Raw genomic sequence first — 19183 nt, forward strand, 5'->3', positions numbered from 1 at the left:
CTCCCCCTCGCCCCCCTACAACAAATAAATATATCCCCCAAAATCAAAGTGACAACTATGGAAAAACATAAAAACTAAGAAAAGAACCTAGATTTTGGATGTAGAGAAGAGGAAAATAGAAGCCTTCCACTTCAATACCAAAATTGGAAGGTTAAATTATGGAATCAAACAAAACTACCACCATTGTCTCCATCTCTAAGTTAGCTTTTTGACACTTCTTTTGGATCACAAAAATACATCTGTATGCTCAAGTTATGGAAAAAAAATTTACTGATGCTCCAAAAAAGGAGGATCTCTAGAAAATTACAAACATAAGTAGGTGGCTCACTGGTGGTGGTAGGGTGGTGGCAGCATCACGAGTGGTGTGCTTGCTATGACTAACTGTAGGCCAAGCATAGGCAGTGCTTTGGTGGCTATGAGGTGGCACCGGGGTGGCCGGTGGGCAGAGCAACCAAAAATGATCATTTTTTTAAATTTGTTTTCTCAACAAACACATCCATAGGCCTCCTAAAGGGCAACAAAATTTTCCCAAACACCTGGAAGCCAAAAAATGACAAGTTTCTTATGTATTTTGACTACAAATAGCCTTCTGGATCCAATTGTGACGTCTGTTTGGGCCCAAAGTGCCCAAAAATCACCCTTCTCCCTTTTGAAAAAAAAAAACTTTGAAAAAGTTAGGGTTTCTGACTTTGAATCATGGCTTCAAGAATCTTCAGATGAGGAGGTACCAGGTCCACTCTGATACCATTTAGAAGTTGAGAAAATGAACTTCATAGATCCTCAAGAATACCTACATGCAAATATCCTGCAATGAAGAGAAACTAGAAAATGAAAAAAGTAGAGCTTGGAAATTCTCAATAATATGAGAGCATAAATGTATTCCAAGTTATGAAAAAAAAAGTACAAAGGTTCAACTTTTAAAGGTGAATGAAACCCAAGAGGGAAAAAGAAACTAGGTTTGCACAATATAATTAATATAAAATATTAATTATATGCACTAATAGAGCTTAAGAACTAGAGTAATAAATTAAATAATTAAATAAAAAAGATTTAATTAATAAGAATAATAAAATAATTACTCTAATAGACTTTACAATCAAACTACTTTGTTGTCCTATTAATTCCAATTTTTCTAGATTGATCTAGTTCAAATTAGGCTACTTATCTCATTGTTAGAAGCTTATTTGCACCTTGGGTTATTGTTCTTTTACCTCTTGAATTAGTAATTTTTGATTTCACCGGTGACCTTGTTTGGAGTTAGTGACTTAGAGACCGTCCTTGTTGAGAAAGATATACCTTTGGATTATTTGATATCATGATTGGAGAGTCTTAGTAATCTTTTGTCCATCCACTTTCATCAAAATTCAATTTTAATTAATTAAAATTTGGGTAAATCATCCTCTTGGTCCATATGTGCTAGTGCATTTCCCTAAAGTTGTGGGCACCTCTATGGCAGTGTTGGTTTATGCCGATTGCAATATTCTATCTTATCATTTCTCTTTTGGACAAGTGAGTGCTTTTACTATCCTAGTTTGTACCAACATTTCTTAGGGTTATCGTATCAACTAGTATCTTTTCTTTTATGTTAGTTACAAGAACTATTACATGTTTCTCAACATTCAAATGAACTCAAATGGTATCAAATTTCATAAAATGACTCTTGGTCTTCTTTCTTCTTCATCTTCCATGTCTTTCTAGTCTCCCATTTCCATTATTCCTCTTCTTCATTTCTTCTTGATTCTTTTCCTCCTATTATCATATAGTTTACCTTCTTCTATTCATCCTTTCACTTCTTCCATGTTTGATTCTTCTTCTTTGAGAACCATGGATCTTGAATATCTTCTTAGGTACCACCATTTGAGCATAAATGAACTGGATCTCCTTATTGAATTTGAAAAGTGTTTTTACTCCAATAGATATATGGATGCCAACCTTGTGACAATAATGATGGAAAAAGGGAAGAAATCAGACGTTCTTGCTAGGATCATACAAAATATCATATGAAAATATCCCTCTTGCAAATATTCCTTATATTCCAAGTCTTATCATTATTCTTCTAAATCTCATTCAGATTCTTCATCTTCTAAGTCTTATCATGATTCTTATAAATATCATTCAGATTCTTCATCTTCTAAATCTTATCATGATTCTTATAAATATCATTCAGATTCTTCACCTTCTAAGTCTTATCATGATTCTTCTAGGTATTGTTTAGATTCTTCATCTTCTAAGTCTTATCATGATTCTTCTAAATATCATTCACATTCTTCATATTCCAAGTCTTACCATGATTCTTTTAAATATCATTCATGTAGGTCTTCACCTACCTCTTCTTTATGATATTATTCCTCTTCTACTTCTACCAAGAGTATTATTCCTCTTATTGAGACATACCATAATGAAAAACATGAAAAGTCTTGTGATATGCCTATCTATAATGCTATAGTGACAATGATTATGATGACAATGACTATTATATTTCTACGAATCCTATTTGTCCTCCTAGTCCTATGATTGTGGTTAAAGGGGATGAGTCATAGATAGATATTGACGATAATCCATATGATTCAAATTTTGAAATCAACATTGATAAATTTTGTGAACAATACCTAAATGATAAATCTACTATTTTTAAGGAAGAGAAAGCATTTTTTTGCACTAAAATAAAACATCAATGGCATAAGAGTTCTTCTTCTAAGAACCCTCACGCAAAAAATAAAGATTACACTCTTGAGCAAGATCATGTTAATGTTGAACCCTTGTCTTACGATGCTCCCCTTCCATCTTCTACTTCCTCCACTATCCATATATCCACTAAAGATTTTGAGTCTCTCAAATCTTCTACCAATCCTTCATCCAACAAAGATCCTAATGATTTTCATGTAGTCTCCTATAGTTATCCTTAAAGGCTACCTCTTAAAGAAACTCAAGCTAACCTTCACTTGGCTACAAATACTTTTGATAATGCTAAACCTAAAGAGCCTAAGCCTTCATGCACTATAATGCCTACTTCAGCTGGTCCTTCATCATCTATTCTAAAGTCTTCCTTACAATTCCAACATGCTTCCTTCTCCTTAGAAGTGGCTTCATGTCAAGAGGACTCTACAAATGATAAACAAAAGAATATAAAAAAAATCAAGATCAAGAAACCTCCATGTCATGCAATTATTTTTATGATTTCTTTAATCCATTTCATGGTCCTTTTGATCCTCCATGCCCTTCCTCATTCATTCCACCATGTCTTAAGTCTTCTCCTAAGAAAGATCAAGATACCACTTACAGGTCACTGAGCTTATTGATGATCAAAATGACCTTAATATAGTTGTGCCTTCCAAAGATGATACTTCTATTAAGGCTCTTAAAAATAATTTTGTTACTTCCAATGTTGAGCATACTAAAACTCAAGAGCAAAATTCTACACTTATGCTATCCAAAGATCATTTTCAAGATCAAATTCTTCCATCTTCTTGTTCTAGCACTCCATGTTCCCTTCCACTTTCTACTCTTCCTAATTCTTCTCAAGCTTCAAGTACTCCTTTCAAAGAAGTTGTTCCTATTCAAGATGTTCATGATTCCATTGAAAATCTTAATTCTCACTCTAAAGATGCTGATGTCCTTTATTTTCATATAGATGTTGATGAACTTATTGATTACCCTTTTGCATCTTCAACATCCATCCTTGGACCTCCTCCACCAATACTAAATGATTCACGTCTTCCTTCCATCTTGGGTCCTTATGTCCCTTCACTTTCCCTCCCAACTCTCCTAATTCATCATCCATCTTGGGTCCTTACATCCCTCCCTCTCCTATCTTTCCTCAAGATTAATGTAGATGCATATCCTTGAATCCTTTTCATCCAACCACTCACCTAAACTAGTCATATCATCCTTCTTCTTCCATATGTCCCAAGTCTTTTGGAAGTAACCTAAATGTTCAATACAAGAAAAATAAGCAATTCAAGAATCCATATAAAAAAGAAGATAACCATGTCTCCTCTAATCGACATGGGGGCATAAAGTCAAAAGAGATATCTAAGAAAAAAATTATAAGACAAGTATAGGTTCAAAAATCCATCATTGAAGATATTATGTCAAAATCATCAAAAAGAAATGAAAAGAAGCCTATGGCTATATGGATTCCAAAGTCTCTCTTGAGAGAGTCTAATGTTGAACAACAATTGAAGTTGACATTCAAGCTTCCAAAGAATTCCACTTCATCTTCTTCCAAAAGTATTCTTCCAGTCCATATGATTAAACCACAACCTCTTCTATTCACTCACCATATTCTTTCATTTATTTATTCATTCATGTTTTCTCCATTGTCTCCCCACCCTTCAAGGTGTGTGTTGATGTTGATCTTGCCTTCATTTCCATCTTCTAATCTCATGCACTTTGCATAAAGCCATATCCTCCATTTGTGTCTTCCATCTTCCTTTCCCTATCAGCATCTTTGAGCATATCATTTCAACAACTTTTCATGTTATGGTTTAAAATTTCAAGGAGCATTATCTAAAAAGATCAACTTCTTCCAAAAAATTCAAAAATAAATAAAAAATTGAAAAAAATTGGGAAAAAAAAAAGCAAATTTATTTTGAAAATTTGAAAATGTGCCTTGGTGAAAACCTAGTAATTAGGCACCTTGGTAGCAAAAGTAAAGAGAAATAAATTTGTCCTATGTTGAAAAATATTGGAAATATAGAAGAAGTAACTAAGAGGGCGGAGGGGGGGGGTGAATCTATTACCACTAAAATATTTTAGATCCCTTGGATGTTAACAATAAAACTAATTTGTTTTGTTATTCGGTAAACACACAGAAAATATTGTAACTTGGTAAATGCAGAGTGTGATTTGCTTTTAATTGATCTTAAAACATTAATAGTGATTTATTTGCAAAAATAAGAGAAATAACATGAACACATGAGACACCATGATTTAATGTGGAAACCCAATATGGGAAAAACCACCAATGTGTTACTATTTTCACTCTTCTGAAGTGAGCCCTATTAGGAGCCAACCTGGACAAAGGTTACAAAAGGCATTGTTAGGTGTGACCTTGTTACAAGATTTAATCAATCTATAAGGAGTGGCCTTGCCAGAGGTCTTAAAAAAATTCAATGGAACTATCACCTTGTTAGAATATTTGCAACTGGCTATTAGACCAACTCTATTAAGAGATTTTGGATCACTGCTACAATGGTAAGAAAGTAACAATGAAATGACCTAATTGTGATGCAACTAAATTTGTTGATTACAAATATCTATTTTGCATGATACTTTATCCTTCCTAATCGAATAACACTTTTTTGCTCCACAAGAATACCTACTTATCCTTCAAGTTTGCTCTCACTCTCCACTTTCTTAATTCAATTAGCACACTTGCACACACACTAAAATCTCAACTTGACCTTTCATTTATACCATCCAAATTATCAAGTTGGCTCAATTAAAAATTACAATACCCAATAATCATCACCATAGTTGGCTAGAAACAATATTTAAAATAATTAAGCCTTTTATGTTAAAACAAAAAAATCCTTCATTGGCTGACCTTGCTCGATAAACACTGGTTCTAAGACAATTTCTAGTGTTTATCAATAGAAGCTAGTTAACACTACAAACCTACAAAATCCTTTGGCAACCAAATGAACTCAGTAAACACTAACTCTATCCAACTTTCCTTTGCTAACTATGAGAACTCAATTAAAATTGATTCCTACTAGAATTTTTTTGACACTCAAGTGAGCTCGATAGACACTGTCTTTGCAGAGTAATCTTCTTGGAATGCTCGGTAAGCAAGGAAAACTATCTTGTTGACCAAGTGAGCTCGATAAGCACTGACTGACAATTGATATGACATTTGTGTAACATGAAAGACAACACATAATTAGATAATTGTATCCAACAATCTTCCTCTTTGGCATTGATGGCAACATGACATGTCATAGCACAATGAAATTTGAGAACAAGGCTTTCTTTGGTACAAAGTTTCTCCCTCTTAGATTTATACCAAAAACATCTTTTCTTTCATGAAATAATCTCCCTCTGTGAAGGAATTACATAACTCCTTTGATACTATACTTCTCTCTCAATTTTTTTTTAAAAAGATATGATAGTAAACTTCTCCCTCTTTGACAACACATCCAAAAGACAACACATATCAAATTAGTATCAATGTACCTTGAGTACTGATTCATATGCAATATTTTCTTTTGATTATGTTGCATCAACTAATTGATCTTCAACTTGGTTCCTATTGATACATCACTAGAACTTTATTTAGTGGGCTTTAGATAGGGGAATGACCCCTAACTTACCTCTAAGATACAAGAATGCATCTTTAGGTAATGGCTTGGTGAATATGTCTACAATCTATTCTTTTGTGTGAACATATTCCAATCTAATTTCTTCTTTCAGCTATTTCATTTTGCTCGAGAGTACCAAGGGTTGATACCTATCTTTTAATTCCTCTTTCAATGCAAAAGTTATTGAATTCATTGGAGATGTATTCACCACCTCTATCTAATCTTAAGGATTCAAATATTTTCCCTATTTCCTTTTCTACTCTTGCTAGATACCATTTGAATTTCTCAAATGCTTCTAACTTATCTCTAAGATACATAATAGTAATCATTATTGAATAGTCATCAACAAAAAAAATAAAGAATTTTTCTCCACCATAGATTTCTATTCCAATAGGTCCACATAGGTCAATATGCACAATTTCCAGGACATCTTTAGACTGATAGTTTTTGCTTTTAAAACTAGTCTTTCCCATTTTGCCAATCTAACAATTTTTGCATAAACCGATGTTTAGTTTCTTCAAACTAGGAATACCTCTTACTTTTTTGAATTTTATTATCTTGACTATATCATCAAAATTTACATAACATAATCTTTTGTGCCATAACCAACTTTCTTCCATTTTAGAAAAAAACATGAACAACCACCAAGATCAAGATAAAATAGGTTACATCTTGTTTGTTTGCTTGATCCAATTAGATTACCTTTGGCATCCAATAGTCTTGCCTTTACATGCATGAATGCTACCTTGAATCCAATGTTGATTAGCTATGCCACACTTAGCAGATTATGTTTTAGTTCTTCAACCCAATAGGAATTGTCACATACAAGTTCTTTGGTTAATGAGAGTTGGCCTTTCCCTTTTATGCAACAAGGTTTATTATTTCCAAATCTTACACTACCATCATCATAGTCTTCAAAGTGTTCAAACTTTTTCTTGTTTCCAATTATATGATGTGAACATCCACTATCTATGATCTATGTGTCATTCTTACTGACATGAGAGATAAGTGTCATATTATCTTCTTCTTCATCAGATTCATCTTTCACAACAATGTATACTATTTCATCTTCACTATTATTAGAATCTTTAGCCATAAAGAAAATCTTTTTACCTTTGTCCATGAATGATTTGAGATTTTTGAAATCCTTCTTTCCATTGCACTTGTGACTTTTCTTCTCATCCTTTCTTTTTTTGTTTGGGCACTTAGCAATAATATGACTAATTTCTTCACATGAAAAATAGATTAGGGGAACTTTACCTTTGTATTTCCCTCTACCTCTAGAATATTTCCTTGCAAGTAAAGCTTCAACAATTTCAAGATCACTATCAGAACTTTCTTCTAATTCTTCTTCACTTTTTGATTGAATGTCCTTTGTTTTCTTTCCTTTCTCCTTAAGTGAAAGTTTGGCCTCAAAGGTAGATTCAATATTCTTGAAAGCTGAAACATAATTGTCAAAGTTGTCTAGCTCAAAAGCTATCAATCTTCCTACTAAGGTATCCAAAGTTATCTTGTGATTTGGCCCACATCTCTTTTCTTGAATAGAAAATACTCTAATTGCATAGATAGGAAGCAATGTTATGAGAACTCTACTTACAATAGTTTCTTCCTTGATTTCTCCTCCAGAAGCTTTGATTGCACTAACACAAGCTTTGATTCTTTCCACATACTTGACAACATTTTCATCTTCTCTCATTCTCATTTGATCAAACTGTCCTCAAAGGCTTTTTGCCTTGGCTCTCCTCACATTTTCATCACTTCAATAGATGTCCTTTAGCTTGTTCCACATATCCAAAGTAGTTTTGCAGTCCTTGATCTCATCAAATTCATCATAGCTAAGAGAAAATACAATATCAGTCATCATGGTGTTATGGTTTTTCTTCTTAACAATATCTCCAATTGATAATGTACAAGTAGGAGTTGTGTATTCTTCATCAAGTTATTTCAAGCTTGAATCACTAATGGAAGTTAGATGAAGTCTCATGAGTCCCTAGCATGCTGAAAAGTTGTCTCTATTAAGCTTTGTAATCTCTCTCTTGTAAGACATCCTGATCTTTAGCTTAGGTCTTTGAAAACTTTCCTGCAAACACCAAAAGCTCTGATACCAATTGTTGGAAATATAGAAGAAGTAACTTAGAGGAGGGGTGAATCAGTTACCACTAAAATATTTTAGATCCCTTGGATGTTAACAATAAAACTGATTGCTATTGTTATTCAATAAACACACAAAAAAATTTGTAACTCGATAAATGCAAAGTGTGATTTACTTTCAATTGATCTTAAAAAATTAACAATGATTTATTTACAAACATAAGATAAATAGCATGAACACATGAGACACCAAGATTTAACATGGAAAGCTAATATGGGAAAAACCACCTATGTAACTAGTTACTATTTTCACTCTCACCCCGTTAGGAGCCAACCTAGTTAAAGGTTACAAAACACACTATTAGATGTGACCTTGTTAGAGGATTTAATCACCGTATAAGGAGTGGCCTTGCAATAGGACTTAAAACAATTCAATGGAATTTTAACCTTGTTAGAGGATTTAAAACTGGCTATTAGACCAACTCTATTAAGAGATTTTGGATCACTGCTACAATAGTAAGAAAGTAATAATTAAATGACCTGATTGTGATGCAATTGAATTTGTTAATTACAGATCTCTATTCTACTTGATACTTGATCCTTCTTGATTGAATAACACTTTTTTTCTCCACAAGGATACCTACTTATCCTTCAAGTTTGCTCTCACTCTTCACTTTCTTAATTCAATCAGCACACTTGCACACTCTAAAATATCAACTTGACCTTTCATTTATACCGTCCATATTGTCAAGTTGGCTTGATTACAAATTAAAATAGCCAATAATCATTACCATAGTTGGCTAGAATTAATATTTAAAATAATTAAGCCTCTTATGTTAAAATAAAAAAATCCTTCATTTACTGACCCTGCTCAGTAAACACTAGTTCTGAGATGATTTCTAGTGTTAACCAAGAGAAGCTTGGTTAACACTGATTCTTGCCAAAATTATTTCGATGCTCGAGTGACCTCGATAGACACTATCTTCATAGAGTAATCTTCTTCGAATTCTTGGTAGACAAGGAAAACTATCTTGCTGACCAAGTGAGATTAGTAAGCACTGATTGACAACTAATATGACATTTGTGTAACATAAAAGACAAAACACAATTAGATAATTGTATCCAATAGAAAATCAATCCCTTGTGGCACCTTGGCTAAGTACCATGATTAAAACATGACAATTAGGCATCATGCATAGTTCTTCTACATCTTCCATCCATTCTATCTTCTCTTTTGATCTTGACAATGTTGACCTATACACAAACATTTGGCTATCTGGTGAGCTATCTTATGATGATTTTGTTTTTATTCCTTTCATGTTTAGCCTTTATATCTATTTTACTTCATTCATTTTAGTCTTTCATTATACTTTTCCCATCTACCCCTTTGGTCTTGATCTAATAAAAATAGTAAAATACGATGTTGTGAAGCCTCTTGACATGTCTACTCCTTTGGATTGCATATTTCCCACTTTTACATTATGTTTTTGTGAATTATCCTATGTTTGTCTTTCATTTCTTGTCCAAATGTGCTTTAAATGACAGTTTTTTCCCTAGCTTGGGTACCACTGAGAAGTCTTCCCTTGAAAATTTCTTCCCTTTATCCTCCTTCATTCTCTCATCTTTCATTTCTTCCACTAGCTTACTAATCACTCTTGTCCTCCACCTTGCTAGACATTGGGAATAAATGATGTGCTCCTACTTGAGAGTTTGATGCATGTTCTATTTGGGGGCATCTTTGTACATATTTATTGATCTTGAAAAAATACAAAAAAATGATATATTTCAAAAATCCAAAAAATTGATCTATTGTGAAAATTCTAAAAATTGAAAAATATCCTCAAAAATGATAATCTTAGTGAAAACCTAGCAATACCCACTTTGATGTATCTCCAAAAAATATTATATATTCCAAAAATACAAAAAAAAATATTCAAAAAATTCAAAATTCAAAAAAAAATAGAAAAAGTGCCTTGGTGAAAACCTAGAAATAGGCACCTTGGTATCAAAGAAAAATTTAAAAAATCCAACTGGTGAAAACCTTGAAACAAATGTGACTTGAGGCCTTTTGCACCCCTATTTCTTAGCATGCATCCTCAACACTTAGCCTTTCTCCATCATGCCTTGTTCTTGTTGCCTTGGTTTGAAATTGGTCTTTGTCTAGGGGGCATAACTATGTTATCTTTGGTCTCTTGGATGCATTAGTCTTTAGGACACCTCGCAAATGGTGTTTTTCAACACCATCCCAATTGTATTTTTTAATATGTCCCCTAAAATTGAGTGTTTCTCAACACTTATATGTTTGGTCTTACCTAGTTTCCCCATGTGATCTTACCTACTCACAATCATTTGATCCTTTTCCTCAAAACTCGGTATCAATTAACCCACTTAAATTTTTAAACACAAATACTTAATGCTTGACTTATACCATGATCTTTTCTTTGTCTACTGATTGTTATTGATTTCCATTGAGTGTCCTTGTTTGATAACTCTCTTTGGGATGCATAGCTAGAGTACTTGTGGCATGAGGCATATTTTTATTTGTTTTTTGCTTGTGGGTGTGGTCTTGAAACTCTAGAGTGTCTCTTGTTGTCCCCTTGAGACACTTAGGAGATTTGAGGCATCATCCTTGACTATTTTTGCACCAGTATTCTTCTGGGCATCCTTGCATCTATACCTTGATGTGAACATGGTTTTGCTACATTAGATTGGGTAAGCTAACATTGTAGTCATCTTGACCTTTATGTCTTTGATGCTTATGTTAGAATCTTTTCACATTTTGATCTGATATAAATCACATTCATATTATCATAGTTGTGCTTGTGACTAGTCATGATTGTGTGATTTTTTGATGTCCATTAATAATGGCCCAATGATGAGAATAAGTTCTTTTGCATTCTCTAATGAATGATGAACACAAAATCCTATGTCACAGATACTCTATTGCAAGTACATCATTGCAATTTTATGTAGCTTGCATTATTAGACTTCATGTTATTTTGCATTTTTAGGCTGCATTATGAGTTTGAGAGGGTTTTCCCTTCATCTTTCTTGTGGATTTTTAATCAACTGTGGTCATGTTTTGATCTTCATTTCCTTATTTTCTTTTATGATCTCAATTGAAATTTCTATCTTAAATAGTTGATTGATTTTGGGGCATTATATTTTCTTCTTTCTGTTTCTTTCCATCTTTTCCAAACTTCTATCTTCCATTTTCTTTTACCCCACTTCTTTTCTTCTAATTCAACTTTGGGGCATAATATTTCATGCTTAATGATCTACCTTGGTTTTATGATTCTTATATCTTTCATCTTACATCACGAGCTTTATCTTTTGTTTGATTTGATCAAATTTATCAATTTGTTGTTTCTCCTCTATCTCATTTCAATTTTGATCATAATGCGACAGTTCCTATTGATTTCAATCCTTGATTCAGTTTTATCAATTTTATCCTCGACTTTTTTGAAGTCAAAATTTATTTGTATTCTTTGTCTTGATGTGTTCCCGAATTGACCAAAAATCTGGGTTGTTTTGTGATCCCAAATCAATCTCACACTTCAATTTTTTTCTTTGACTACATGTGTTTCCAAATTGATCACACATTAGTCAAAGAGGGGCAAATGTATGCACCCTAAAATGGTTGCGTAGACTATGTGCCCCCATTATTCAATTTATCAATTTATCAATTTCCTTAATCAATGGTTTGCAATATTTTATTAAATCAATTCAAATCAATTTTCCTGATCAAATTCAATTATTTCAATATTTCCTAAGAGTGATCATTTTATCCTAAGTCTTGTTTAATTAAAATAAAATCTCTCTTTTAATTAAATAAAATAACTCCCCATTTAATTAAAAGAAAACATATCTTTTAATTAAATTCATCTACATTTAATTAATTAAGAGAAAAAACCCTCATTTAATTTAATTAAATGTTTCCTATTTAATTAAAAGAACTTGCTCCCTTTTAATTAAATAAGATTCCCTCTTAAATATCTCTTTGTGATGAAAAAATAAATTAAATAAATAAAAATTAAACCCACTTGAAAAAAAAAGGAAGTAAAATAAAATAAAAAATTAAAGAAATCTTTTTTTTAAAAAAAAATTTCTACACTTAAATGCACATATCTCTAAGTGTGAGTCCTTTCTTGCACTAGCTTACTAATCACTCTTGTCCTCCACCTTGCTAGACATTGGGAATAAATGATGTTCTCTTGCTTGAGAGTTTGATGCATGTTCTATCTGGGGGCATTTTTGTACATATTTATTGATCTTGAAAAAATACAAAAAAATGATATATTTCAAAAATCCAAAAAATTGATATATTGTGAAAATTCTAAAAATTGAAAAAATTCATAAAAAATGATAATTTTAGTGAAAACCTAGCAATAATCACTTTGATGTATCTCCAAAAAAAAAATTATATATTCCAAAAATACCAAAAAAATTAAAAATTTTCAAAATTCAAAAAAAATTAGAAAAATTGCTTTGGTGAAAACCTAGAAATAGGCACCTTGGTATTTGAAAAAAATAAAAAAAATCTAGGTGGTGAAAACCTTGAAACAGACACTACTTGAGGCCTTTTGTACCCCTGTTTCTTAGCATGGATCCTCAACACTTAGCCTTTCTCCATGATGCCTTGTTCTTGTTACCTTGGTTTGGAATTGGTCTTTGTCTAGGGGGCCTAACTATGTTAGCTTTGGTCTTTTGGATGCATTAGTCTTTAGGAAAACTCACAAATGGTGTTTTTCAACACCATCCCAGTTGTATTTTTCAATATGACCCCTAAAATTGAGTGTTTCAACACTTATCAATTTGGTCTTACCTAGTTTCCTCATGCAATCTTACCTACTTGCAAGCATTTGATCCTTTTCCTTAGAACTCAGTATCAGTTAACCCACTTAAATTTTTAGACACAAACACTTAATGCTTGACTTATGCCATGATCTTTTCTTTGTCTGCATACTGTTATTGATTTTCCTTGAGTTTCCTTGTTTGATAAGTCTCTTTGGGATGCATAGCTAGAGTACTTGAGGCATGGGGCATGTTTTTATTTGTTTTTTACTTGTGGGTGTGGTCTTGAAACTCTAGAATGTCTCTTGTTGTCCCCTTGAGACACTTAGGAGATTTGAGGCATCATCCTTGACTGTATTTGCACCACTATTCTTCTGGTCATCCTGGCATCTATGCCTTGATGTGAGCATGGTTTTGCTACATTAGATTGGGTAAGCTAACATTGTAGTCATCTTGACCTTTATGTATTTGATGCTTATGTTAGAATCTTTTCACATTCTGATTTGATATAAACCACATTCATATTATCATAGTTGTGCTTGTGACTAGTGATAATTGTGTGATTTTTTGATGTCTATTAATAATGGTCCAATGATGAGAATAATTTCTTTTACATTCTCAAATGAATGATGAACAAAAAATCCTATGTCATAGTTGCTCTATTGCAAGTACATCATTTCATTTTCATGTAGCTTGCATTGTTAGACTTCATGTTATTTTGCATTTTTAGGTTGCATTATGAGTTTGAGAGGATTTTCCCTTCATCTTTCTTGTGGAATTTTAATCAACTATGGTCACATTTTGAACTTCATTTCCTTATTTTCTTTTTTGATCTCAATTGAAATTTTTATCTTAAATAGTTGATTGATTTTGGGGCATTATATTTTCTTCTTTCTATTTCTTTCCATCTCTTCCAAACTTCTATCTTCCATTTTCTTTTACTCCACTTCTTTTCTTCTAATTCAACTTTGGGGCATAATATTTCATGCTTAATGATCTACCTTATTTCTATGATTCTTATATCTTTCATCTTACATCATGAGCTTTATCTTTTGTTTGATTTGATCAAATTTATCAATTTTTTGTATCTCCTCTATCTCATTTTGATTTTGATCATGACGGGGTAGTACCTATCAACTTCAATCCTTGATTCAGTTTTATCAATTCTATCCTCGACTTTTTTGAAGTCAAAATTTATTTGTATTCTTTGTCCTGATGTGTTCTTAAATTGACCAGACATCTGGGTTGTTTTTTGATTCCAAATCGATCTCTCACTTCAATTTTTTTCTTTAAATACACATGTTTCCAAATTGCTCACACATCAGTCAAAGAGGGGCAAATGTATGCACCTTAAAATGGTTGCCTAGACTATGGGCCCCCATTATTCAATTTATTGATTTATCAATTTCCAAAATCAATGGTTTGCAATATTTTATTAAATCAATTCAAATCAATTTCTCTGATCAAATTTGATTATTTCAATATTTCCTAAGGTTGATCATTCTATCCTAAGTCTTGTTTAATTAAAAGTAAATCACCCTTTTAATTAAATAAAATAAGTCCCCATTTAATTTTAAAAAAAACATCTCTTTTACTTAAATTCATCTACATTTAATTAATTTAGAGAAAAACCCCTCTTTTAATTTAAATAAATGTTTCCTATTTAATTAAAACAACTTGCTTTCTTTTAATTAAATAAGATTCCCACTTAAATATCTCTTTGTGATGAAAAAATAAATTAAATAAATAAAAATGAAATGCACTTGAAAAAAAAAGGAAATAATACAAAATAAAAAATTAAAGAAATCCTTTAAAAAAAAAAAATTCTCTACACTTAAATGCACATATCTCTAAGTGGGAGTCCTCTTTTTCCTCTTTCCACTTTTTTCTCAAACACTCCTCTTTCTCATTGGTGGAATTTTGTCTCACATGGATCAAACTCTATTATCCCATATTGGTTGTGAGAAGCCTCTCACCTACATATTTTCTTTATAAGGGAGAGCCCTCTGCTCATTTTTGACATCCATTATTATGCTATAGGTTTGGAGAGTAATTTTTGAAGGAGTTTGAATACTAAAGCTTTTTTTTGGAGAACTTCTATCTTCTTGTCTTGTTCTCCCTTGCATCCGTGGCTTCCATCATGAGGTTTCATCCTAGTATTTTCATATTATCTTAGAGTCATATTTATTTTCATAGATTAATATTGCATTGTTATTATATTTCATAGATTTTTCTTGCATTGTTATTCTATAGATTAGTTTTCATTTTCATTTGCATGTATATTTTTATCCTTGAATATCTTATTTCATGGTGTACTTGCATTGGCACAAACTAGGTCAAAACTAAGGGCCTCCATTACAAACCCTTGCACTCCATGAATAGAGAGCTACGAGTTGCCATTCGAGATCTCATTTTGAGCAATCTTGGATATAATGACTCATAGAAGTGTGCTTACATTTTAAGCATACACTTGATAGTTAGGTACAACCAAAAATGTGCTATATGTGTCAAGAATGTTATCCTGACATAAAAGTAAGACATTCAAGACAAGGCCCAATGTTTTTAAGATATAAATAGGAAAAGAGGAAATAATAGATTCTTTGCATCGAACAATATGGATCTAGGCTCATAACTAAAGGAAACTACAAATTAAACTCAAGTAGAAGAGATGTTGATTTCAAGTGTAAGCAATATTTTAGGTCACACATGTAATAAGGGGAAAATTTTAATACAAAGGAAACAAAATAAGATTTCTCCAAGATATAGAAATAATATATAAAACTCTTCTACATCCAATGAAAGAGTTTCCAATAATGATAGTCTGAAAAAAAAATTAGTGATGTACAAATTATGACTTTACATTCAACGAAGATTGGATATATCAGGCACTCAAGTACATAAGATTAATAATGAAATTTTTTACTTTGATGTCAAATTAGATGTTCATTCTTTAGATAATGTTGAATCAGATGGAGACTACATTATTTTCAATAAGATAAAATTAGTTCATGTTGAATTTGACTTAGAATCATATGATATGTTGTTAGTAGAACTTGAAATAGAGAAAGTTGATGATAATTTAAATCACATGACATCTATGGTAGAATGGCCACAAAACCTTCAAAGAGAATGAAATTTATCTAGGTATGAGTTAAAAACATGAATATTGATCCATTGAGGTTAAGTGGCCATCAATTGGTGCATCTTTAGTGAATGAATATGTAATACTAGGATTATTGGATATGGCTTTCCCTACATTGTTTCCTAAAGGAGAATGTGATTTTATAGAACCATGAGTAAGCCAAGTATGTCTACATAAATATGTGAAACACCTAATTAAATTTAGATACAATAGATTTGGAAAAGCTCCTAGATTTTGGTATTGCATGATGAACATAATAATGAGACACTGAGTGCAAAATTCTAGTGATATATTTGTCAAAAGACATATCCAGGAATTTCCAATTACCATAGATGAATTGAGAGAACATATGGAACATGTATCAAATTATCATCTTGCTAATAAATTGATGTGATTCAGGAAAACTTTGTGAGGCACAAGGTCATATTATACTAAGAGTCGAGGAGAATTATGTGACATGCTTAGGCAGTTAGGGATGCCTACAATTTTCTTCATGTTAAGTGCAACTGATATTTATTGGCTTGATCTACATGCACTAATTCTAGGAACTCCACCAACTAACCCAAGAGAAGCTTAGAATTAGAGAAAACAAAATGTTATTGACTAGCCTCACATTGTCACTCACTACATGCACCTTAGACATACTAAAAGTATAATGCGCCTTGGCCTCTAAATTAAAATGGTTCAAAGTTATATAAGGGCATTGAAACTGGTGAAAATAAGTTTTAAATTGCTAGAAATGATGACAAAGTTAACTCACACAATCATAGCATACTCTAGTTTTGTAGAGCCAATATTGATTGGTTGCCAGTTTTGTCAGAGCATGTAGTTATTAGGTACATTGCAAAATATGCAGTAACTATAGAGAGAAACTTAGAAATCTACCATCAAATGCTAATGCATTTGGCCAACATAGAGAATCATGATGACTTTTCCTCAAAGGTGTATAGAAAACTTCTAACTAAAACTATAGTTAAAAGTGATGTTGGCGCTCAAGGGACATGTAATATGCTACTAGAATTTCCATTGGTTGAATGTAGTAGAAAATTTGTTAATCTAAATGTTTCATGCAAAATTTTAAAACAAGTAACAAAAACAAATGAAGTTGAAAATAAGGAGCCAACGCAATCCTTTATTGATGCATATAGAAGGAAACCCATCTATATGGAAAATTTGTCATTGGTTGATGCCCTGAGATTGTGGATATTTAACAAGAATAGAAAAAATGAAAACAAATGGAAAAGAACATAAACTAATGAAATTCTTAGGGTATATCAGATATTTATAACTATTCAGACATGTTAGTCTAAAAAATCTATTGAATTTTGTTTCTCAAAGTTGTTTTTGTATAGACCTTTCAGAGAAATTGTAATTGGTATTGTTGAAGATAGTAACACCATAATTTTAGATTGGGAGTCATTTAACTATGTTTCATGGCATGGAAAATGAGTAATGGATTCAGAAAATAGTGAGAATGTTCAGAAAATGAAGAAAATATTATTGGTGAGGTTAATACTATAGAACATGAATGAGAAATAATTTCATGATTGAATCATGGCCAAACAATGCAAGTTTCTAAAATTGATATGTTGGGATGACGAGATATAGATGGATAATATAATTGGTCATTTATACATATAGGTGAGATGAAGAAAGTAATGTGACAATAAATTTATCAGTAAAATGAGAGAAAATTGATTTGTTTTAGATTATGTCATACAAAAAAATATCAACACAAATTTTGTTAGTGAGAAATAGTAAAAGGCATTCGACATCATTATGACACTATTAAGCAGGTGAGAGTGTGGATCCATTGTATATAATTTTTAAAGGAATTGTAGGTACATGACATTCATATTTTATTGGTGGAATTTGTAAATATCTAAAATAATTTGCAATCCTAAATCACTCCCCTCTATTGCTCCTTGCACTGACTGGAGTAGCAACATTTAAAATTGGTGGATCAATAATACATTAAAAGTTGAAACTTCCAATTAAGGATTTCATGCAACTAGAAGGAACACGTTTGACAAGTTTTCAAGAGGAAATGATTCATATTAAATACATATTATTGAGCTTTATTGGTGAGAAGATAATTGAGAATATAGACACAAGGCTTCATTAGATATTTCTTCATAAATTCAATCTCAACTTTAGATGTGTTAATTTTTTAAAAAAAATTAAAAAAATTTGTTAAAGTTTTCTTAATATTATTAATGATTTATAGAAGTAATATATTGATAATCTAATGAATTGATAAATCATTGTTATTTTTTCTAGGAATTTCAATCATTTTATTTGGAGACCTCAGACAACTATCTCCAATAAATGACAAAGTACCATATGTAAGTTTTAGACGAGAAATGATGCTATTGGAAGAATTCAAAAAGGTGGTCACACTAGAAAAGTTTTTTCTACAAGATGGAGAAGACCCATAACAAAAAAAAAAAAATGCCAATTACTTAGTAATCATAGATATGCAAATCTCACAATTATGGAGTGGAATTTGTTGATGTTGATAACAAGGAGTAATACTATTCTTTAAAAAAATGATGACTTTGATTTTAAAAATATTTTTTTTTTAAAAATAAATGATAATGTTACCATTCATAATAGAAGTATGTTACATTCTCTTAGAGAACCTATTGCACATATTATTGTAACTAAAGTATCAAATATTACTCGAGAAGATGATAATTCTACAAATAAACCAAATATGGAATTGTTGATCTCAAAAAATGCAGGAGTAATGTTGACATCCAATTTATGGATAAAAGGACTTGTAAATGGTACTCTAATTTTTTTTAATGAAATTGTGTATATGTCATGCCTACCCTCATTCACATCTTTTCTA

This window comes from Cupressus sempervirens, chromosome 8, assembly GCF_028749045.1.
Source record: "Cupressus sempervirens isolate cs-2001-9-10 chromosome 8, ASM2874904v1, whole genome shotgun sequence".
NCBI lineage: Eukaryota > Viridiplantae > Streptophyta > Pinopsida > Cupressales > Cupressaceae > Cupressus > Cupressus sempervirens.